This window comes from Lissotriton helveticus, chromosome 11 (assembly GCF_964261635.1).
Source record: "Lissotriton helveticus chromosome 11, aLisHel1.1, whole genome shotgun sequence".
Lineage (NCBI taxonomy): Eukaryota > Metazoa > Chordata > Amphibia > Caudata > Salamandridae > Lissotriton > Lissotriton helveticus.
In genome coordinates, this window is record NC_136072.1 from 320,923,955 (window position 1) to 320,949,100 (window position 25,146).

The 25,146-nt window shown below is 45.3% G+C and overlaps 1 protein-coding gene across 1 annotated transcript in view; it reads left to right on the forward strand.

Moving 5' to 3' along the window:
* KIF1A (kinesin family member 1A) overlaps window positions 1-25,146 on the forward strand; it is a 2,072,061-nt gene that overhangs the window by 1,273,990 nt on the left and 772,925 nt on the right. The gene's annotated exons all lie outside the window — the stretch shown is intronic.

A 25,146-nucleotide genomic window follows, 5' to 3' on the forward strand; every position in this document is an offset into this window, starting at 1 on the left:
ATCTACTTGCCCTACGCAGCTCGCTACAGCAAGTGCCGAAGGAAGCCGACCCTCCAGCTGACGCACTGATCGAGAAGCTGCCTTTCTCTCGCTGAGAATCCAGCTCCAGTGTTTCCAAGCTCCCCTTGCGGGGTGTTGGGAAATCAAGTCCGAGACAAGAGATACCAGACCTCCTTCATTCTAAACTAAGGTATGAAGCTGATTAGACCCTAAGAGAAATCTTGGATAGATTCTTGGCAAAGAATACTAAACCTATACTACACCACACTTACTTCTTCCCTCGTACTAGACTTAGGCTAGGTACATTGGGGTAGGTATATTTTAGACGCACCAGTTGAGTACTTTTAGTCATTGTTATTTATGTATGTATTCTTATGGCTTAGACACCATACAATGCTTTTACAGTATTATTTTATAATACTCTTCCCGCTGTACGTATTATACTTTGCAGCCTGTATTACGATTGCAGCAGTTCACTTTACTTGCATGAGGAAGAAGACTGTTCAATAAATCCTTTTATTGAAAACGCCCGTCTCTCTATTTCTCTGCACCTCTGATGAAACAAAGCATGCACGATTGACTGGGTAAAATATCTATCTATTGTTTCCACGACTCTGAAGATACGTTTATTCTTGGGAAACAAAGTTGTCATGTTGATGTGGTTTTCAGAAACTAATCTCTTCTTGTTTCTTCAAGAACGTGTTTAGGACCTCTGAGCTAGCTGGCACTCACAATTAATTCTAATATATTTGATAGAGACCTAGTCGACCTCAGTCCTATGTCAATTCCATAGGATATATTATTCCAATGTGCAGAGCCTATTGGGAATATAGGAACTACACTACATGGCGCCCAATATTTGGTAAGGCACTAATTTAAAGCTAGGTACTAGACAAACTCTGTCGTGCTTTTCACAGAGACCCTTTTTGCCCGTAAAATACTCCAATAGACGTCTGGAGTGGATGAAAGGATAATATCCGCCATAACTGAGTAGGACAAAAATCCTATGTATTGGTTTTTGGTTTGTTTAACGTTGAAGGATACAGTGTTCCAAAATATTTTGCACCTTATCTTTGTTTCCTTGAAACTTGCTCTGCAAACTTTCAACAAAATGTTGGATAGCGACACCGAGACGGGTAGACCTACAAGAGGCAACAACGCAACCGGTGGAGCTGCAGCAGCTGCAGCCCAACCGGGCTTAGACATTACAGGTTTTAATGAAGACGGCGCGGATGCTATATTCATCCCGGAAAATTTAAGGAAACCATCACTATAAAGCTTATAACAAATGGCCTATCATCAAGAGGTGGTAGGGTGATTTTTGTCATAGAGGTACACGAATATCGGCAGACAGAGGTATTCTATTCATGGATTACCTTCCCAGAAGCAAATTCAGTAACACATGTGTTCCACTTCTACAAAGTAGAGAAACCTCCAACGGAATACACTCCTTTCAAGGATGTTGAAATTCCACTAACTTACCAAGAGCATGCGCTCTGGTCTAAAGGCGCCCTACAACATCAAAATCACATTACCAGGCTCGGTCCACTAGGAAGACCAGGAGCAACATGGCCGGTACTAGCCAGCTATACACCACATCCTGCCATTGAAGAAATGTCAGGTGCAGAACTATTAGTTCAACTAAAGCAACTAATCAAAATACATAGACAATTGGTTCAATATGGCAACGCGGACTCTAACAGTCCAACCTTCTATAAGGATTCCGCAACACACCCCTCACCAGGGGAACACAAATAAAATTACACCACAGACTATACAATCAGTCATTGGTAAATTGCCCGCAAAAAGGGAACAAATTCCATTCTGGTTAGCAAAAACAATTACTCAAATCGAGGCAGTATTTCCCAATAGTACACCTCATGAGAAACACAGAATTTTAACAATCTGTTTACCAATGGGGATCGCACCACACCTGGAGGACTGTGACACTTGGGGTACAGTCTTTGCTGCAATCTACACAAAAACACATGGTGTTCCATCTATGGCGGTAATACCAGACGTCCTGAAACAGATTCAAAATGAATACGGGCAGAGCCTGCTTTAAATCTGGGTATGAAATTACTAAAAGATTTCAAACAGGTCTCAGCTATAATATTAGCTAATATTAAAGGTGAAGCAGCATCCATGGCAATCCGCTAAAAAATAAGAGAATTCGATATAACTGAGCAACCATATGAACTAGCCAGAATAATAGAAAAATCCTATGAAGAATTAGGTAGAGATAGTTTGGGTGGGAAACCAGTTAAGCCCCAACTAACAGAGAACCCTGAAAAGGTTTTTATTAAAAACACTCTCACTACTCCTAAAAAGAAGTGGGAGAATACTAAACAAACTTCTAAAGAGAAGCGTTCGCCGTCCCGAGGAAGGTCTCCTCAAAAGGAGCCCTCTAAAAAGAGGTATAACCTCAGGAACAGAGATAATTTGATAGAACCTGATAGATATCAAGATACTGATACACGTTCCTCTCGTACCTTTCAGACTTCCTCACAGAAATTGGAAAGAAGCAGACGGTCAGAATACAAGGAAGAATGCATGAAGTCCAAAGACGATCAAAACATTCCAAAAAATAAGAAAACCCAATTCACCAAGAAGAAGGTAGCAGGTCTAAAAATCAGACATGCCCAGGATCTTGAGGACACAACTCAAGAACGGAGAGTGGGCCCAGACAATGCCAGACAATGCTAGACAGCGCAACAGAAGTCACCATAGCTCGCAAGATTCTGAAGGATCATCTGGAGACAGTGGACTTCCATGAGTACATCCAAGTTGAAACTGCCGATATCAGGGTTAGTGTACCCCATAAGTTATATGAAATAACGCTCCGGATGGAGTGGGACATAACTAGGAAAATAAGAGCACTCTTTTGGGAGAAACTCTCTAAGGGTTATGACATTCTTCTAGCTGAAAAAGACTGGCCACCAAAATTTGTCAGGGAGTGCCCACTTGGCGAAGACATCATTATGCCAGCCTTCTCCAATCATATTCCAATTCACTTAAAATACACCTATGCCAGAAAATGGGCTGCAGCCCAGGCTCCAGCATTATATAAAAATCATGCAGGATGGGATGAGGATTCTCCTCACCATAAGATCCAGTTAAAAACTCAACCAACTGCTCAGAGGCAGTACCCAGTTAAGCAAGAAGCTAAACAACAGGTCAGGGAGATATTAGATCAACTTGAAAACCAAGGGGTGATTGAAACATGCACCTCGTCCATGAACAATCCTTTGTTTCCTGTCTCCAAACCAGACAATACATATCGTCTAGTTTTGGACTAGACATTTAAACTCTTGTTGCAAAACCTTTGCAGTACAAAATGCACACAGTGCAGCACTGATGAATAACATCGTGCGCAAAAAATATAAAACCACATTAGATATTTCTAACGGTTTCTTCTGTCAAAATATTGCACCTGAAAGCAGGTACTTGACTGCTTTCTCAATTATGGGGACACAGCGTCACTTTGGTTGTCTCCCCCAGGGATTCAAGAATAGTTTGGGGTTATTTTCAGCCAGAGTAACAGAGTTACTACAATCATATGATGATGAGGCATTATCTTATGTATATGACATCTATCTAACAGACGATGACTTGGACAGGCACTTGAACAGAGTGAATACCATAATACTTGGCTTTGTATCTGAAGGGTATAAATGTAATTTTAAGAAATTGAGAATTGCCCACCTCAATGTCCTTTTTCTAGGATACGAGTTATCAAGTGAAGGCAAAAGCCTAGCAGCAAACTTTCTAGAGAAATGTGCGCTGCTCCAACCTCCAAAAACGCTGAAAAACGTACAGTCGGTTCTAGGTTTCCTAAATTTCTGAAGAACTTACATTCTAAATTACCCAGAGAGGGTGTAACCTCTCTACGAATTAATTAAACCTGATTTCAAACCAGTTAATTGGATTTAAAAAAACACAGAAATTTTGCGTTCAGTGCAAACATACATGTTAGCAACAACACATTTACAGACACGCGTAAACGTACGCAACCTTGTAATCCGAATCAATCCAGGAAGATGCGGATTCACGTACTTAACCTTTAATGAGGAAGAAAAAGTACCAATAGCTTATACATCACACTTGTACACACAAGCTGAAATAAAATTCTCCTCTACAGAAAAAAATCTGACAGCGGTTCAAACTGCAGTAGCAAAAGAGAGAGCCCTCGCACAGGGAAAGCGCATAATGGTCGTTACTCCTGTACCTGTCTTAGAGGCAGTGACAAAAGCAAGCATTCCAAATGCAAAGGCTTTATATCCAAAATGGATACAATGGGTTAATTCTCTTGCTGCAGCAGACGTTGAATATGTTTTTGACCCATAGTTGAAAACACAAGAATTTCTACAATACGAACAAGAATGTACTCTGTCCACTGAGATTCTGCCTCTAGAACAGTACGAATGTATAATTTATACAGACGGATCAGCACAGCCCGCAATCGGGGGTAAACAGGCTTATAGTGCTGCGTGTGTGATCGTTAAAGGTCGCTGGCGCGATGGGAAATTCCAACCTATGGTCACAAAAACTCAATCTCTTGGAGATTGTACAGCTCAGCGAGCTGAACTACAGGCATTCAAGATGGTGCTTGAAAATAGAGATTGCGAGTTCCACACACTCATAGTGCGCGATTCCCATTACTGCGTTCAATCTTACAATGAACACTTGCAGAACTGGATTCAAAAAGGCTTCAAAGATGCAAAAGGTGGCACAATCAAGCATAAGTTGCTTTTCGAACAAGTAGTTCATTTACGGAAAAAACAACAAAAAACTCACGTGATCCATACACTGAGTCATCAACGTGATGGCGTTCACGTTGCAGGGAATTCATTGACCGATGAAGCCGCGAAGGCAGCTGTGCAAATGGCTCCCGTAGCTGCAATCACTCGTTCAAAAACGAAAATAGACGGCGAAATAATGCAGGCTGTCGCCGCTTCCAACAAAGATAGCGGTAAAAAATTACCAAAAGGCTTTTCACTCAAGTACTCCTATATAACTGATGCAAATAATGTTCCTTTTTCTCAAATCCCCGGAGTGAGGGATAGAGTAATTCCAAACATGGAACATAGATTAGGACTAATCTTAGCAGCACATGAAGGGCTCGCCTCTGCACACGCAGGTGTTTCCGCCACAGTGTCATTATTAAAACGGAGATACTGGTGGCCGCGCATGAGGAAACAGACCAGACACTATGTTTTGGAATGTGAAATCTGCCAAAAGATGAAGGTTTCAACAGTGAAACGCCTGGCGCTGACGCCCCTTTTAATTTCAGATAAACCATTAGCGTGTGTTTACCTGGACCACTGTGGTCCCTTACAGAGGGATGGCAACTATAAATATATCATGGTCGCAGTGGATTCATGCTCAAGATTCATTTGGATGTGGCCTCGGCGCTCGGCTGACTCCCTTACTGTTATAAAAGATTTGCGAGTCTTTATCGGCACATACGCAGTGGGCACGCTACATTCTTACCAGGGTCCTGCGTTTAGCTCTCGAGCTTACAAGGAGGCCATGGCCAATCTGGGCGTTGCATTGCCGTATTCTAGTCCGTTCCATCCTGAGGGAAATTCGGTTGTGGAAAGAAAAAAACGGGACATAAAGCAATATATAACAGCTGGGGTATTAGGCTCGGGTGACGGGTGGGTCAAACATCTAATAAGTGTCCAACGTAGTCTAAATAATCTGCCAAGAAGTTCTCTGGGTGGAATCACTCCATATGAAATCCTTTTTGGTACTAGGATGATTGTTGAAGACCTTGATCGTCACACTTCAGTGGTGGAACAAAAACCTTTTGATATCAAAGACCGTTTGGCTGTTTTGCAAGACTTAAATGAAACAAGAAGTCAAAGCAACACATTGCAGAAGCCAACGTCCACTGAAGAAAAACCACCTGTCCCAGCAAGGCCTACCTGGATTCCAAAGATTGGGGATCTAGTCAGAGAAAAGACCGCGGACAAGTAGGAATTTGGGCCTTCTTACAGACAACCAGTACCTGTGCTAGCAATCCACGGATCAAGAACAGTGTTACTGCCGCTCCTTGCTGGAAGAAAGGAGAACAGGTTCATATCTATCGACCTGGTAAAACCACATCATGTGGCAATCATAAGTAGTAGGCCAAGTGGACTCCAAAGATGTAACAGACAACCAAATCTGGCTACTATCCAAGACGTTCAAACTGAGAGACTCATCACATTTGAAGAATCTGCAGTGTGAAAAGAAGGACTACGCAACAAAGCCATGGAACTTGTACCTCTTGAAACCCAAATAACAGTTTGTCAAGAAACCCCTGTCTACAATGATATAGCATCTGACTATACTAATATGACAAGTAATCAAGTAGTTCCAGCGATTTCAACTAATCCTGATGCAATCCCTACAATAGACAAAACTGCCTCTGGCTATTTCATTAACTTTGATATGTTTTCCGAGGATCCCAGTGAGCCTGAAACGACGCCAACAAATAAAACTTTAAAGAACAAGTAACCAAACGTTTTCATCAACTTGAAAAAACGTATCTGGTTTCACCATGGGTTGAACTATGGATTGTGTTAGGCGTATTTTCCCTCATACTTTGGCTGACTCTTGCACTATCTTTGGGAATGCTAATAAATGGAAAATATAGTAAAATGGACACAGCAAGTAAGAACATCAACTTGCAACTGAAGCCACACAAATCATCTCATCGTGAACAAAGAGACTTGTCATCAGTGAACATCACAGCCGTTCCTATACCTGGTGGTATAGCCGGGGACAGAACTGATTATGACATCTTTGGTCCTGAAGAGCTGTTGAAGATTCCACATCAATTCAAAGTTTCCTTGAGTGGCTTTGTTTCACCCAGCACATTTTCTGATGATTGGGACTTTGAGACTTTTAATAGTATGATGTCAGACTTCGAGATGTCTGCAAAATTTACAAAACATGAATATTTAAAAGGTTCATAAGATTATGAACAAATGTATTGTTATAATCACTATGGTCATCATTTCTTGCATAGATCTGCAAACCCTAGATATGTTTATACTTCTAATCAATTAGAACATTGTCCAACGCCACCAAAGAATAGCTCAAAAACATTCTATGAAAAAATTCCATACTTCTCAGGTTTAAATGTTTCAAATCCAGAAACGTTGTACTTTCAAAATGTTAATAAGACAGGAATGAAAAGTATGTTGACTAATACTAAGCAAATTTATTCTGCGGACTTTTATGCTCGATAGTCCACATTAGGTTTTGACTTTTGGAAAGACAACATTGAGACTAAAACTGTCTGGGGCACAAAAGACTGGCAGGTGCAGGGATTAGAAGCTTTATGTAGAGCCTGCATCGGCCCTGAACAAATAATGTTTTTAAATGACACTGTTCAACAAACATCTTGTCTTGGCTTAACTAAGATAAACGATTTAAACAAACCGTCCATACCTACACCTACACCTGATAGTAAGAACACTTCAGAGGTGGTGGTCGACGTAAAAACAATTTTACTTAAAAACAGAACTGATCCTGATTGGAAAAAATGGTTAATCTGATCCACAGACACAATCAACTGTCAAGATAGATTCCTGAACAAGACACAAGGGTTCACTTTCACTAGGTCAGATCCAAGATATATCCAGAGACAACATCCAGGGATAGTAACATCATACAGTGTAGGAAAACTGTGCCTTGTGTGGCTACAAAAGTTCACACTAACAAAGGTAAAACAACACTTATCTTTACTTAAAGATGGCGTTGATTTAAGGGACTTCTTACAAGGACCGGCAAAACCGCATCATAAACGTTTTATATACGCTGGTATATATGCCATTTATAATGAAGCTCGGAAAGCGACACAAGCAGAGACTGCAGAGCGAATACAAGAAATTGATCGTATTCATTTAGAGAAATCTCTCTCTGTAGTTGACAATGGGTTAACGACTCTGTCATCCAGAATTTATTCTTTGGACAGCATAGTATCCTCTGCCATAGACATAATGGAACAGGACTTGCTCATGTTACAACATGGACAGTCACAATTGCGTTCTATAATGCTTTTAGTCTGGACGTTACAAAACCTTAGTTCTGGATACGTGTCATGGCGTCTAATCAACACCACGTCATTGTTTTCTGCATTTAACCTTACAGATAAAAAAATCACTTTGGCACAAAGAGGAGCAGACTATACGTTGCTGAGCATAGAAAAACTGGAAAGATTACCATTAACTGTTTCGGAAAAACCTGCAAAAGAATGGCTAATACACTGGACAATCACTCTGCCTGTCACGATTTCCATTTTCAATATTGTTTGAAACATGTACCAGCTGGCATATATGAAAGGTTGGGTAAAGAATACATCAAGTCAACCTGGGAATTACCATATATACACAGATGTTGGAGTGGGGGAAAAGAAGTATTTCTTAGTGGTACAAACTGCAAAAGCGCACTAAGTGGTACACTTTTATGCCAGGGTATTAACTTACACAGAGCCTGTGACGGTTCTTCTACGAACTTATCCTGCCACCTGCAAGGTTCTCCAGCTGCAGTTATAGGGGAAACATCACTTACAACGCAACTTTTACCACGCAGTGCCTTTACATCGCGACTGTTATAACGCATACCATTACAACGCATTGCGCTGGGGGCGCTCTAGGATAGGGAATAGGTTAATTTACTATCCAATAACCTTCCCTACTATCCACAAGGACTGGAGTTGGAATAGTAAATTAAACTATTCACTATCCAACACCCAAAAGCGCTATGCGTTGTAATGGTATGCGATGTAAAAACCGCGTTGTAAAAGCATGCGATGTAAAAGCATGCGTTGTAATGTCGTACATCCCAGTTATAGATCCAATTTTTAGGCAGCTTTCGAATGGAAGCTACATTATGTTGAATGATCACAGCTGCTGTGGCATGTTGCCAGGAATAGCCTATCTCGTAACTGTGTCAGCCAGGGTCACTTGTTGTATGCAAGTATTGTTTCCAAAAACCAAGACAGATGGGGAGTCGCCATTATGGCCCTCACTGAACATCTCTTCTATACTAATTGATACTTTAAGCACAATGAAAGAAATTTTTTACAAAAAAACGTGCCACTGACTTCGGGCAAAGAGAGGGGGTGGTGATGGACGGAGCATCTGAACCAATCAAACACTCACACCCAGTGAAAAGATCTGGGTTTAATCCATCACCATTCTTTAGCACACTCTGCCACCCCAGTTCAGACATGGCCATATGCAAATCAGTCGGACCCTGTGCCTCATGGGATCAATCCAGCCCGAACTGTCAAGCCATGCCTTCCCTGGACCGGAAACAAGCTTCCTAGGACCGGTTTCTGGCATTCCAGCCGTCTTCAGCCAGGCTTGCTTGAATCCAGTGGCAAAGTGAGCAAGGGACTCATGTCTGAGCATACCCTGCCGAACTTATGGCGAAAAAGCGGTACAAAAGGGGGTGGTGATGGAGGGAGAATCTGAACCAATCAAACACTCTTACTCTTACTCTGGCTTAGAAACCATACAATGCTTTTACAGTATTATTTTATAAAACTCTCCTCGCTGTACGTATTATACTTTGCAGCCTGTATTACGATTGTAGCAGTTCACTTTACTTGCATGAGAAAGAAGACTGGTAAATAAATCCTTTTATTGAAAACTCCTGTCTCTCTATCTCTCTGCACCTCTGATGAAACAAAGCATGCACGATTGACTGGGTAAAATATTTATCTATTGTTTCCATGACTCTGAAGATACGTTTATTCTTGGGAAACGCAGTTGTCATGTTTATGCGGTTGTCAGAAACTAATCCCTTCTTGTTTATTCGAGAAAGTTTCTAGTGACCTCTGAGCTAGCTGGCACTCACAATTAAGTCTAAAATATTCAATAGAGACCTAGTCGACCTCAGTGTTACGTCAATTCTATAGGATATATTATTCCAATGCGCAGAGCCTATTGGGAATACAGGAACTACACTACACTTTAAGGTACGTAAGAGCTTACCTGTTTGTATTACCTTGGATTCATTGTGGACAAGATTCAGAACTGAATCTACTGCACTTCTACCGTCTGGACACTTTGGACTTCATTTTGACCTGACTTAATCTCCCTCTCAGTCTGCTGCATTGTTTGTGCCCGTGCACGATACAGGATCTGTGCAGGACCTGTGGAACATCAAGGACAACTGAAGATAATCTCCTTTGGAGTGACGGAGTCACTCCCCTGCATTTACAGGCACCTTATCACTGCTGACCAGTTTGCTGTTCCTGAGCTCCTACAGACTCCGAAGGGTCCAGCAACACAGGAGGTAGGTTTCTATGTCTCATGAGGACCAAACTGCCCTCTTACCAAGTTTGAGGCCAGTATCCCTTGTGGGGGCTGCTACACCTGAACCCCTGTGCACCACGTTCATTTGCAAGTGCATGTGCTTGCTGGCGTTCCTTTAACAATTGCATTGCGCTCCTGGTAATTCTCAACGTCACCTGGTCTCCGCAGCTGCAGAATCAAGAGCACCGTCATCTCACCTGAAGCACCCGATATCAGTGGTAATTCGTCTACCGAGCCCCTGGTCACTCCTAAGTGACCCAGACTCTGTCCCCTCTGCTTTCAGATACTCCTCGCGAACAAAGAAAAACCAAAGGTGATGATGGACGGAGCGTTGACAATACAAACACTCACCCCCAGTCAACTGATCTGGGTTTAAACCATCACCGTTCTTTAGCTCACTCCGCCACCCCAGTTCAGACATGGCCATATGCAAATCAGTCTGACCCTGTGCCTCATGGGAACAGTCCAGCCCGAACTGCCAAGCCATGCCTTCCCTGGACCGGAAACAAGCTTCCGAGGACCGGTTTCTGGCATTACAGCCGTCTTCAGCCCGGCTTGCTTGAATCCAGGGGCAAAGTGAGCAAGGGACTCACGTCTGAACATACCCTGCCAACTTAGGGCGAACAAAGAAAAACCAAAGGTGATGATGGACGGAGCGTTGACAATACAAACACTCACACCCAGTCAAAAGATCTGGGTTTAATCCATCACCGTTCTTTAGCCCACTCTGCCACCCCAGTTCAGACATGGCTATATTCAAATCAGTCTGACCCTGTGCCTCATGGGAACAGTCCAGCCCGAACTGCCAACCCATGCCTTCCCTGGACCGGAAACAAGCTTCCGAGGACCGGTTTCTGGCATTACAGACGTCTTCAGCCCGGCTTGCTTGAATCCAGTGGCAAAGTGAGCAAGGGCCTCACGTCTGAGCATACCCTGCCACACTTATGGCGGCCAAAGCAGTACAAAAGGGGGTGGTGATGGACGGAGCATCTGAGCCAATCAAACACTCACACCCAGTCAAAAGATCTGGGTTTAATCCATCACCGTTCTTTAGCCCACTCTGCCACCCCAGTTCAGACATGGCTATATGCAAATCAGTCTGACCCTGTGCCTCATGGAAACAGTCCAGCCCGAACTGCCAAGCCATGCCTTCCCTGGACCGGAAACAAGCTTCAGAGGACCAGTTTCTGGCATTACAGCCGTCTTCAGCCCGGCTTGCTTGAATCCAGGGCAAAGTGAGCAAGGGACTCACGTCTGAGCATACCCTTCACACTTATGGCAGCCAAAGCAGTACAAAAGGGGGTGGTGATGGACGGAGCATCTGAGCCAATCAAACATTCACACCCAGTCAAAAGATCTGGGTTTAATCCATCACCGTTCTTTAGCCCACTCTGCCACCCCAGTTCAGACATGGCTATATGCAAATCAGTCTGACCCTGTGCCTCATGGGAACAGTCCAGCCCGAACTGCCAAGCCATGCCTTCCCTGGACCGGAAACAAGCTTCCAGGGACCAGTTTCTGGCATTACAGCCGTCTTCAGCCTGGCTTGCTTGAATCCAGTGGCAAAGTGAGCAAGGGACTCATGTCTGAGTTTTCCCACCCGTCTTCCTGCCAAAATGGGCGTGAGACAGGAAGAGGGCCTGCTCCTGATAGAATGAGAGGCTGAAGATTGCTTTGCAAAGGCAGCACAGCCTTTGAAGCTCCCCTGCCGCAGATAGCTCTTCCTGACCTGGGGAGGTGTAAACCGGGAAAGGTTTTGTTTCTGGGTGCAGAGGGCGAAAGCTCCTACCCCAGGGGTCCAGAAACTTGTCTTGTGGTGGCAGGCTGGTGGTCACCTGTAAGGATTCCACCAGAGGCTGTTTGGTTCAGGGGTTCCCTGTAGAAGGGACCCCTGAGTACAGGGAAATATAAATCTGACACTGAACTTCAGTGCAGGTTTTTAATTCTGAGATGTTTGATTCCAAACATCACAGGACTCAGTAAAGTCAATATGTTGCTGGGAAACTTGTAATGACCATTATCCAAACCATATACTCAGTATGGCTTCACTGGGAACTTATAATATCAAAGAATGGCCTTAGATATTATAGGGCTTGTCTGCTCATGCAGATAGGTCCTTACAATGAGGGATAGTGCACCCTGCCTTAAAGCCTTAGGCAGTGCTGGTCAGATATGGCACACAGAGATGTGTGCTTGTCGACTCTTCACTTTTAGCTTCACCAAAACACGCAGGCTGCATGTTTGTTGTGAGGGGTCTCTGAGGGTGACATAATACATGCTACGGCCTTCAGCGGCCTTTCCTTGGCTACCATGCCCTTGGTACCATAGGCACCCCTTACACGGGATTTACAGGTAGGCCAGAGTTTTGCCAATTGTGGTAACAATGGTACAGATTAGGGAAGTGCACTGGTCTTGGGTACCTGATTGGCAAGGACCCAGGGTGTACTCAGTCAAAGTGCATCAGAAATCTGGATAAAAGTGGGGGTTGCTGCAAGAGAAACCCACTATAGAAAAGTAGTATCTGCTACTTATGGTTGCCCCCTCTTTTTGCTTGATGTCTCACTGTTTTTGAGTTGTCTGACTGGGATCCTGCTAATCAGGACCCCAGACTCTCTGCTTTCTTCCTTAATTTGTCATGCATGTACTTTGGTACACTCCAGATTGGATACTGGGGTACCCTTATCAGTCGCTAATATATGGTACACATGTACCTAAGGCTTAGGTACCCCAGGGGCCACCCATGGGCTGAAGCATGTTATGCCACCCATGAGAGGCCATGCAAAATGGAACTTGAGGTCTGCTACTGCAGCCCGTGGAAGATGGTGCATGCATCACTTACATTAGATATAGGTTTACTACATCTAATAGTCACTACACTGAAAATGTATACGTCGCCCCTATAGCAGGCCTTAACAATCCTGAAGGCTTGGTGCTGGGTTTTATGTGAGAGGGTGCCCCTGCAATGGCAAAGCCTCTCTGCGGCCTTCGGAGACCATTCTCCCGGGTTGTCTGTGACTCAGCCGGACATATAGGTAGAGGTGCATTATAACCTTGCAGTAAATGCTATCTCAAAAACAGCTGCATAGAAACATATCAAGTTTGGTATCAAAAACCTTGGAATCATACCCCCACACTAATAACTGGTGTGGGAGGTATGATTCCACCCTTCTGAAGCAAGCTTCGTGGGGTCACTGGTCTTACCGGTGCCAGCCTTTCCGACCCGGACAGCACAAAATGGATGCTGCCGACCAGAGACGCATTCTGCTGCTGAGCCTAGCACGAGCAGAGGAAGGCAGCACAATAGGCATCCTGTCACAGGGAGGTGTGACCAACTTCCAGACAGGATTTGGTGTATAGAGGCTGGGTGGGTGCCCTCTGAGAGTGCCTGAAAGTCTGCACTTCGGCCACATTTGGTGCCTCTGTGCATATTCCAGCTCAAACCAGTTCTGGGAGCCATTGGCTCATGCTCTGGACAAAGGACATGGGTGTAGCCACCCCTCTGTCCTGCCCCTTCCCTTGGAGGGTCCCCTGAATTTGTCCAACCCTCACCGTGGGTATAAAAGGGGTTACCTGGCTACAGGACATTGGATTTTACATGGACAACATTCTACAAAGAGGAAACCACTGACCTTCGACCGTCTGAACACTTGGACTTCGCTGGACCTCGACTGGGCTCGACTTCGTCCCCCTTTCCATCCAAAGCTTAGTTTGTGCCTTTGCTCCATACAGGCTCTGTGCAGGACCTGTGGTGCACTTAAGACAACCAAAGAATCTCCTTTGGAGTGAAGGAGTCACTCACCTGCTATGCAGGCACCTAAAGCACAACTGACCGGTCTGCTGCTCCTGCGGACTCCAAAGATTTCAGCAACACAGGAGGTGGGTTCCTAAAGGTCCCTGAGGTCGATTTGCCCTCTCACCGAGTTTGAGGCCAGTATCCCTCGTGGGGGCTGCTTAACCCAAACCCCTGTGCACCGTGTCCATTTGCATGTGTATATGCGTGTTGGCAATTCCCGAGCTTTTGCATTGGACTCTGTGTAGTCCTGACCCTGAGCAGTATTTGTACGAAAGAACTCCGGCCTCCTCGCATCGTGTGCTCCGTGGGCTGGTGCTTTGCAATCTTGCTCGAGGTCCCCTCATGACTCCAGGTCATTTGGCCTGTGGGTCCTGCTGAGGGTCATATTGATTGTTCTTGAGCTTTCTTGGTTGCTCCAGATGTACCCTGACTCCCCATTGCTTGGTGAGTCACCTGGACCTTGCTGATCCACACCGTAACCTGCTTAACCTCCCTGTGTGGGTTGCTTTTGCCAAGGCTTGTTGGTGCTCCCAGTGGACATTGACCCCGCAGCACTCGACATCTTTCGTGGGACAGCTCACTTCCGGCTCCTGGTCTTCCTCAACATCTCCTGGTCCTCGTGGCTGCAGACTGAAGCATCCCTTCTTCGTACCGTGAAGCACCCGACATCGGTGGGCATTCGTCTCCCGAGCCCCTGGTCACTCTGAAGTGACCCAGACTCTGTCCCCTCTGCTTTCAGGTTCCTTCCATCTAGAATGCAGGCTTGGATTCCACCAATTCCTTTTCACCTTCACAGCAGCAGTACTTCTTCACAGCCTTCCATTGAGAACAACAAGAGTTTCCGACGCCTATTCAGACCTATGCACCCGGCTGCCCTGGGATAGGTAACTCTGGTACTATGGTATCCACAGGTGGGGTGGCTCTTCAAACTCTTAAGTTCCAAAGGGTTCGCTCAAAGTCCTCCTAGAAGGGTCCCTAAACTTTAAAAGTGTAACTGCGACTTTCCCATAGAATTGTACAGGGCCCGCGGTCGTGTTCCCACACTGCACCAGGCCTCTGTGGGGTCCCTGCCTACTCACCTTGGGTGGTTCCTTGGGGTCCCAGCGATTCTACATGCTCTAGACCTTGTCTTGATCTCAGTCGTGACTATTATACCACTATTTTAGCATATGGTTCGGTCTCCCCCTGGAGCTCGCTGTGTATTGTGCTACTTACAACTGTTCTATTGATCCAGTATTGTGTGCTTGTGTTCTGTCCTCATGTAGAGGATAGTAGAGATTGGCATATTAATAAGTACATGTTTTTATATAACTACTGTGTGGTTCTACTTCATTTAGTCATATAGGAGGGGATATTCTGGTAAAACAAGCTGCTTTACATTCCTTCAAGATTAAGCCTGAAGGCTGCTCTCCATAGCTACCGCTAGGGTAGCTTTCATAAAGGCTATCATTGACCTCATATATCATAAGGGTTGTGTGGACTGGTACAGGGTGCCCACTTTAATTAGAGGGCAGCATGTACCAGGCTACCTTCTCACATTGATGTGCAGCGGTTGGGATTCAAGCTTGCTATTGTTTTACCAGATAAATCTCATTGAGTGATTAACTGAAAACCACTAAAGTATTAGGCACATATAATACTTCAAGATTAGAATAAGTAAGTTCTACTGAACTTGGGGTTGGGTACGTTAAGGGTCTAGCACACCCTTTTTCCAGCTCAAGAGAGTTCAGTCTCTACTAGGTTAGGTAGGTTCCTACACCACATAACTCTAGTATGTCTTCTAGAGGAGAAGTCAGTGGCTCTCTGCCAACTAGGTACAATGGCCTCTCATTTTAGGAATTGAAAGCCATGTGTGTGTCTAGGAAGTTGAGGGCAGGGAGAAATGCAAACACCCAATGCCTCATTGAGGTGTTACTCCTAGATGACGTTAGGAAGACCCTAGGGTCTGATGAGGTAGATAGAGTGGGTGGTGCAGGAAATGAGGAAAAGCCAGGCAGTGAAACCTTCTTTGACCTGGACTCAAACCCAGACCAGGGGATCAAGATGATTCCAACCTGGACAACTTAAATCTTCCATTAGGTGGGGGAGAAGGCCCCAGTGGCCCTCTCTTTACTCCACCAGGAATAGTACAGAGTTTACCTAAGAGATCTAGATCTCCCTCTATACAATTACTAACACTCAGGAACTTCTGTAGGGACTTCCATATCTAATAAGAGGGATACCTATTATGATAGACATTGCCAATTTCTAGAGCTTGGGAAAGTCAAGCTTAGGCTCAAGCAAGAGCAATTTGCACTAGATAAGCAATCCTTAGAGCTCCAGAGAGCTAGAGAGAGATTGGGACTAGAGTCCCACAGTGGCAGCAAAAGTGTCCCTAGGGTAAAAGAATATACTTATGACCATAGGAACCTGAGCAAGAAAGTCCCTCCCTACCATGATGGGGATGACATCCACAAATGGATAACGGCTTTAGAAAGGGCCTGTAAAGTACAAAAGGTCCCTCAAGAGCAGCGGGCAGTTATCTTGTGCTCTCCTTTGCTGACAAAGGTAGAGATAAGCTCCTCACTGTTAGAGAAGAGGAAGCTGACAATTATTCATTTCTGAAAAGTGCTCTAATTGATGGGTTTGGCCTAACCACTGAACAATACAGGATTAAGTTCAGAGACACCCAGAAGGCACAGACTCAGGACTGGGTAGACTTTGTGGATTGTGCTACTAAGGCTCTGGAAGGCTGGTTGCTTGGCAGCTAAGTGAATGATTTCAAGGGATTGTACAATTTGATTATGAGGGAGCAGATCCTTAATAATTGCCAAAACCAGTTGTTGCATGAGTACTTGGTCGACTCTGATCTGACTTCTCCCCAAGAATTGGGAAAGAAGGCAGATAGATGGGTCAGAACCAGGGTGAAGCAGACATTCTGACATTCTGAACCAAGGTGGTGACCAAAAGAAGCCTGATGCTAAACTAGCAGCTAAGGGTGCGGAGAAGGGTAAAGACCAGAAGTCTTCTTCAGGGCCCTAAAAACCTGCATCTGAGGGTGGGTCACAATCCAACAAGGGTAAAGGCAGATAGAAGCCTTGGTGTTTCCTATGTAGGGAAAAAACACATTGGCATAGGGATGCCAATTGTGCCAAAGCCAAGGATCCTCCTACCAACGCCACTACCCCTAAGGCAACTGTTCCTCCTAGTGCAGCTAAAAGTGGTGGTACTAGAAACAAGGGTTTAGTAGGGTTAACCCTGGGATCTGAAATGGGTTCTGGCCTAGTCAGAACTCCAGCTCAGGCTGTTCTAGTCTGTGATGGAGGCATGGATGTTGCCTCCCTATTTGTCAGTCCCAGTAATCTGGGCAAATACAGACAACAGCCTTTGATCAATGGTAAGGAGGCTATGGCATATAGGGACACAGGAGCCAGTGTCACAATGGTAACTAAGGACCTTGTGAGCCCTGACCAGATCATACCTGTGGAAATTTACGAAGTGACCAATGCTAGCAATGTCAGGACAGACCATTCCTTGGCAGTTGTTAATTTCAGCTGGGGAGGGATAACTGGCCCAAGAAGGTTGTGGTTAGCTCAGACCTCCCTGTAAAATGCTTGTTGGGCAATGATTTGGAAACTAAAGCCTTGGCTGAGGCAGAACTCAGGACACATGCAGCAATGTTGGGCATCTCTGCGGATATGTTTGCTGTGACCAGGTCCCAGGCAAAAATGTCTTCCACTGAACTATGTTCGCCTTCAGGCAGGCCATTAAAACTTTCCTCTTTCCAGTTTCTGGCTAATCTTTTTAGTGTGTTATGTTATAGCATCTGTCAAAGCGCCAGGACGCCCCTTTGCTGGGGCAGCTGTGCGCTCTAGAAATTTTAATAACATAACATAACATAACAGGCCCTGGATCCTGGAAAAATGGACCAGGTGCCTTCCAAGAGAAGGAAAAAAGCAGTGTCTTCCCCCCAGACTCAGAGTGAGGATCAGTCTCCTGGGGAAGATGATCCAAGTCCCTGTGAAGGAACTGTCTCAGATGAACTTGAATCTGATCAGGTTGAGTTCTTGGGGACAGGGGTAGAGCTTAGTCAGAAGCAGCACAGCTGCCTTTCTCTTGAACCCCTCAGACAGCAAGCTGCTGCTGAGGCTGCTAGGACTGCCAGCGGGTCCAACAGGATCTACTGGGATGATGGACTCCTTTACTCATGGGCCGAATAATGCGAGAAAGACTTGAAAATTGGGTCAGTGGGAACACGATTTTAACTGATGCGCAGTATGGTTTTAGAAGAGGTATTGGGACGGTAGAACAATGTTTAAACCTAGAGTTGTTAATAGAAATTTATACTTTAGCAAAGGAAGGTGCGCTACACCTGTTTTGTTGACCTCACCAGGGCCTTCGACCTAGTTAATCACTGTAAATTATGGGAAACACTGAAAGCGTTAGGGGCCCCTACCGATATAATTACATATTTATCCCAGATCTATACCTTTTTAACATCTAGAGTACGGTTTGGAAAAATGTGGGCGTGTACACCTGATTTTAGGGTTGTGTGGCATTAGACAGGGTTGTGTACTAGCGCCCCTTTTATTTTCCCTCTATACAAACAATGTAGACCCCTTTTTACAAAATGTAACTGTGGATGCCCTGTAAATTGGGACACGCCCCACACCAGTATTACTATACACAGACGATGCTGTCCTAATATCAAGGACAGCCAATGGCCTGCAAAGCCTACTAGAAAATGTTGCCCTCTTCATGACTGCAAAAGATCTTAAATTAATTCTAAAGAAACCATTTGTCATGACATGTGGGAGCAATAGGCTTAAGAATAAACAACACCATGTGGGTGGGGTTGTTATAAATAGAGTCTCATCTTTTTCTTATTTGGGGATGTTTAATAGGAGTGGTACATGGAATACCCATACCGAATTGTGTAAGATGACATTTTTAAGAATTATAGAGAGCATTTTTAAATTTTCAGTGAAAATAGGTAATAAACCCATTCGAGAAATCCTAGCTCTGTATCGCAGTAAATGTATGTCAGGGGTCTGTTATGGGGCTACAATTTGGGAGCGAGCTAACACTGCCTTCCCTACAAATGTTAGAAAACAAGTTTTTTTAAAGATTGTTGGCAGTCCCTAGCGCGACAGCAAATTATATAGTTCATAAAGAACCTTCAGTCTCATACTTAAGCGACACAATAAAAATGGCTGACATCACTTTCTGGCAAAATTTACAAAAGTACTAATTATGGATTGCCTCGCCCTCGACTTTAGTAGGAAAATACCTTGGCTGGAGTACATTTTTAATCTCCTAATAAGCTGTGACATTGATATTGATAGGCAGAATCCTACATCTATACAGGAGATCAGTAAAAATGATCTGAGGTCGAGATACCTAAATGCCATGGAAAATGAAAGGGAAAGGACTGCCAGCCAAAAATATAGTGTTGTTTCCTACTGCGAACGACCGCTCGTGAGGGGTATACAGCATATTTAATATTGGTGAGAAATATACAACAGAGATTTTATTTAACTAGGCTATGGATGGGTACAATCCATTATTTATTTGCTTTTCCTAGAATGGAAAAGTAGTATCATAAATTACCAAATTGTCCATATGATTGAAAATCCAAACAATCTACGCTGCACTTTATCCTTTTTTGTAGTTTTTATAAGGATATCCAGAAATCAGTTTTAATACCGCTGTTTTATCAAATAGGCTTTTTAATTACAAATATGCTTTTAATTTTGTATGTAGTCTGGAAAATGTGAAAATCATAAATGCTGTTTTTCAATTTGTACAATTAGCAATCAGGAAAAGAAAAGACTATTCAAATTTGGATGTATTGTTATATGAAAATCAAGATGATTTATTTTAACTCTATTTTAAGTCAGGCCCCCTGCCAGGATGTGACATCTTGCACGCCATATATCATTATGGCACCTTTATGCATTAGCACTCTACATCACAAGTATGTATGTTTTGCACTATTGAAGAGTCTGAAGTGTATAATTGATTCGCCTCCAATTCTCTAATTTCCTAAGTCTATTTAATAATTGCACCTCGCACTTTATATCTTTAAATGTATTAGTATTTGTTCTATTTTACTATTTTTTAGCTGATGAATTTTAAATTGTTATTTGTATAAATTTTAATTATGATGTAATGTAGGAATGCCTTTTGATTAGTATGCTTTTATGGTGGTATCTGTTGCACCGAATAAAGCAGATTTTTACTTGACTCCTTTACTCATAGGGTAGAGACCCTAAGCCTGGTGCTACGAAACGCACTCCGAACGGCTGCCAGCACGTTTCGTACCGGGATTGACTTCCCCACTACTCAACTCACTCTAAAACTAACTGGGATACTCGCTTAACTAACACGAGTCCACGCCCCTGCCGAACATTCAGAACGGGCAATCGATACCAGACCACGTTCCGGCACACTGCCTTCCGGCCAACACGAGCCTCTTCAGTTGGACCCTGCTTTCTGATCAATTCAGCGCACACGCCGTGTTGCCATAATCTAAGAATCACCGACGCTCTGCGCAATAATTCTTCGATACGCACGCCATAATGCAAATTCTACGTGCTCTCACTTTATAATGTCCCGATGATGATCTTGATTGACTAAGACCAAAACGCCGTCGACCACAATATCAAAGTTTCCTAAAGCTGTAAAAATTACTTGGGGGTTTTTTGATCCGTTTTTCAATGCGATGTAATATTTTACTAAACACCCCACTTCACACACTGTCACTTATTTATGTGTGCGCAGTGTATTCTCCATTTTTTGTCTCTCTGCAAAATGAAACGGAAGATACTCCAAATTATGATGTTTAATAAAATGAGATGCCTTCCAAAAAAAGTATCCTGTGTCCATGCATGTATTTCTGACTGAACCCACCTTGGCTTCCGTATCTCAGTGACTCTAATTGACTTAAACTAAATAGCTTGTAGCCTTGCTACTGGCGGATCCTTTTGACCTCACCCAGACCGTTTTCCTTCTAACACTGGCACATGACATCCCATTTTCAGGACACTTAGGCCAAAGTAAGACTTGGGACAGGCTTGTCCCTCACTTTCACTGGCCTCACATGTCAGAGGACACAAAGGAGTTTTGTTGTTCCTGTACCACCTGTCAGGCCAGTGGTAAGGCAGGTGGTACTACAAAGGCCCCCCTGATACCACTACCTGTGTTAGGGGTTCCCTTTGTGAGTGTTGGAATTGACATTGTTGGTCCCATGGATCCTCCAACTGCATCTGGGCAAAGATTCATACTAGTGGTGGTGGACCATGCCACTAGGTGTCCAGAGGCAATACCCCTTAGACCACAGGTCCTGTGGTGGCCAGGGCCCTCCTGGGATTTTTTTTCCAGAGTGGGTTTCCCTAAGGAGGTCTTAACTGACAAAGGTGCACACTTCATGTCAAGTTACATCACTGCTCTGTGGAAGGATTGTGGAGTAAATTACAAATTCACCACACCCTATCTCACACAATGCAATGGGTTAGTTGAGAGATTCAACAAAACCCTGAAGGGAATGATCATGGGCCTCCCAGAAAAGTTTAGGCAAAAATGGGATGTTCTGTTGCCCTGCCTTCTCTTTGCTTACAGAGAGGTTCCTCAGAAGGGGGTTGGTTACAGCCCTTTTGAACTTCTGTTTGGACAACCAGTTTTTTTTTTTTTTTTTTTGTTGAAAATCTGTTCATTAGCACAGTAGGCAAAGCAGTCACAGATACTTCCAGTCCCGAGGGGATACAGAGTAATACATACATAAGGTTGCTTAGAACATATAATTGCATAGTTGTCTCAATTTTTCATTTTGTTGGTGACAGTAACCGTCACAGTTTATATAAACCCCTGTCAAAACTATCCCTCCCCCCACCCTCAACAAACCCATCCGACACTCACACAAAAAACATACAATTGGTCAATCATTAGACTGGGGCACTCAGAGAATCACAACATATGGCTCTATTCGATTGTACACATAGGTGGAACTAGACCAATACAGAGAATATAAATTGGGGGACCCCCCTCATCTCTTCGTAGCGCACCACGGTTAGTGACAGTGCATGCCAGTCCGGCCAAGGACACATTTATCGTGCAATCGAAGAGGCACTTGTACCCTCGTCTTCCCCGTCTCCCCCAGTTTCAAACATACCTAATATGGTATACCAGTCCAGTGAAATTGGCTTTTTCCTTAGACCCCTGTATTCCTCCCTCTGTAGTGCAACTCCCTCCGCCTTGCCCCATCGCACCACTTCCGCCCTCCACAACTCCGGGTCAGGAGGTCTGGCTGACTTCCACCTCCTCGTGATGGCACGTTTCGCCAGCAACAGGGCCAGGTCCGCGAAACGTGTCGCCACGGTTCTAGTGCGCTGTGAGGGCCCCAACCCCAGTAACGTGCATTCCAGTGTTGGAGATCGGGTCAAAGCACCCGCTTCCTGGAGCGATGCATGGACTGTGGTCCAGTAGTATCCTAGTTTGGGGCATTGCCAAAGCATGTGTAGTAGTGTTGCGTTCTCAGTGTCACATCGGGGGCAATTACTGTTCGCATCAGGAAACATCATGTGTATGCGGCGCGGGGTCAGGTAGGCTCTGTGTAGAAGCATCGACTGAATGAACTTGAACTTGGGGTTCCTAGCTACTTTTTTGGGAAACTGAAGGATACGTTCCCATTCCTTATCCCTCAGGGGCCTACCAATGTCCACTTCCCATGCCGCCCGGAGTGGCGACAGATCGAAAGCCCTCCCCTTCTTAATACTAGCAGTGAGCCATCTCGTAAGGTGGGCACCCGTGCCCATCAGGTAGTGCATGGTGATGAGAGGATTCGTAGCTGGCTCCATGCCCCTTGGGGACCACTTCTGTGTGATATAGTGGCGAAGGCCAGAGTGTAGCAGGAAGGCGCCTCCAGGGACTCTGTGGGTAGCTCTAAAGTCTGCAAAGGGCAGTAGGCGCTCTTCCGCGAACAGGTCACCTACATGCGACACTCCGGCGTCATGCCATTGCTCCAGCGAGTCCGCCGACAGAGTCCCCGTGGCCAGTGGGATACCCAAGAGCGGGATCGTGGGGGCATAGGACGACCCAGGGGACATGTACTTTAACGCCTTCCGCCAGTAAGTTATCGCCAGTTTGAGGAGAGGCGGGGCATCCCTAGGTATAATCGAGTTGGGCAAAAGTAACGTGTGTATTCTCCCCAATGCATGATCCCTATCCGTCATGTTAATCTCCTGAAGATTGCGACCCGCTACCCAGAAGGCCAGCCATTGCAGTTGACACGCATAGTTGTAGGCCCTAAAATCAGGCAAACCCATGCCACCGGCTTCAGAGGGGAGCTGCAGCTTGGACAGACCTACACGCCTGCGGCCGTGCCCCCACACAAGTTCGGTGAGTAGAGTGTCTAGGGTCTTAAAGGTAGCTGCCGGGATCAGGTGTGGCAAGTTAGTGAAGTGGTAGAGAAGGCGGGGGAGCATCACCATCTTGGATATCGCCACTCTGCCGGGTATAGAGAGTGGCAGTGTAAGCCAAAATTGTATCTGCGACTTCAGTGCTCTAATGGCCCTCCCAAGGTTACCGTCGATCATCTGATCTGCTTCCCTGTAAATCTGCATCCCCAGATATCTGAAGGTGGTTTCAGCTATCTGGAACTCGTGGGGGGCGAAGGGTAGTGGAGCAGCCAGACCAGTTGCTGCGAACGTGAAGCCATATGATTTGGATTCGCTTATTGTCAGGCCCGAGATCGACCTAAAGACCTCAAATACCTGGGCAACAGGGCTCAAGTCGCTCCTCAAGTCCCGGAAATATAAGATAATATCATCAGCATAAGCGGACACTATATGTGCCGTCCCATGCCGCAGAATGCCAAACCGGGGGGCCATGTGGCGGAGCCCACAGAGCATCGGCTCAAGGGCAAGGACAAATAGGAGGGGGGAAAGAGGGCAGCCCTGTCTGGTGCCCCGTGCGATAGCTATAGGAACTGATATATGACCGGAGGTGCGCACTCTAGCAGTGGGAGCTGTATACAGTAACCTGACCCAAGCGAGGAATTCGGGGGGTATCCCAAATTTCGACAGTATGTCGAACATGTAATCCCATCTGAGGGAGTCAAATGCTTGTTTCAAGTCCAGGGAGATGCAGCCTTCGGAGCTCGTGTCCTCCCGGTCACCGAGCATGAGCTGGGCTAGTCGCCTGAGGTTCATGGCTGTATTGCGGCCCGGGACAAAACCACATTGGTCCGAGTGGACTAGCTGAGGTACATATTGCACGAGCCTTGATGCTAGCACCTTGCTCAATATCTTGAAGTCAGTATTGAGAAGGGACAGGGGTCTATAGTCAGCCATCTGAAGCCCTTCTTTATTAGGCTTCAGAAGGGACGTGATCAACGCCTGCATAGACGACTGCGGTAGGGTGGCTGTCCGCAGTGCTTCCAAGTAAATAGCGTGTAACCGTGGGGCTAATAGGTCTATGTATGTTGTATAAAAGTCGGCCGGTAGGCCGTCTGTCCCAGGGGTCTTGCCCTTAGGAAGGGCGCGTATTGCCTGTTTGATTTCAGCTATGGTAATGGTGCACTTAAGGTCTTTGATCTGCCCGTCTGTGAGTCGAGGCAGGGCTAAGTCCCTCGTAAAGGCCTCGAATGCGACCTCGGGAAGGGGCTGTGGGGGACTGTACAGCGTCGTGTAATATTCCCTAAACGCATTGTTGATCCCGACCTGGGTGGCGACTGGATTTCCTGCTTGGTCCAAGATACTCAGAATGGGGTGGCTCACTGGGGAGTCCCGTAACAGGCGGGCTAGGAGGGGGCCAGCTCTATCCGCTTGTGCATGCTGCCTGTTCGTATATTCCCTATAGTCTAGGAGCCTCAGGTCTTCCAGTAGCTCTGCGTGTCGAATGTGAGCCTCCTGTAGTGGTGTGAAGGGTGCATGTGTGCCGGCAGCCTCATTCTCTAGGGAAGCCAGGGAGCCCTCCACCTCCTTCAGTTGATTAAGTATCTCCTTTTTCCTGCCCATTCCAGCGGCCATGGCTGCCCCCCTAAGACAGACCTTAAAT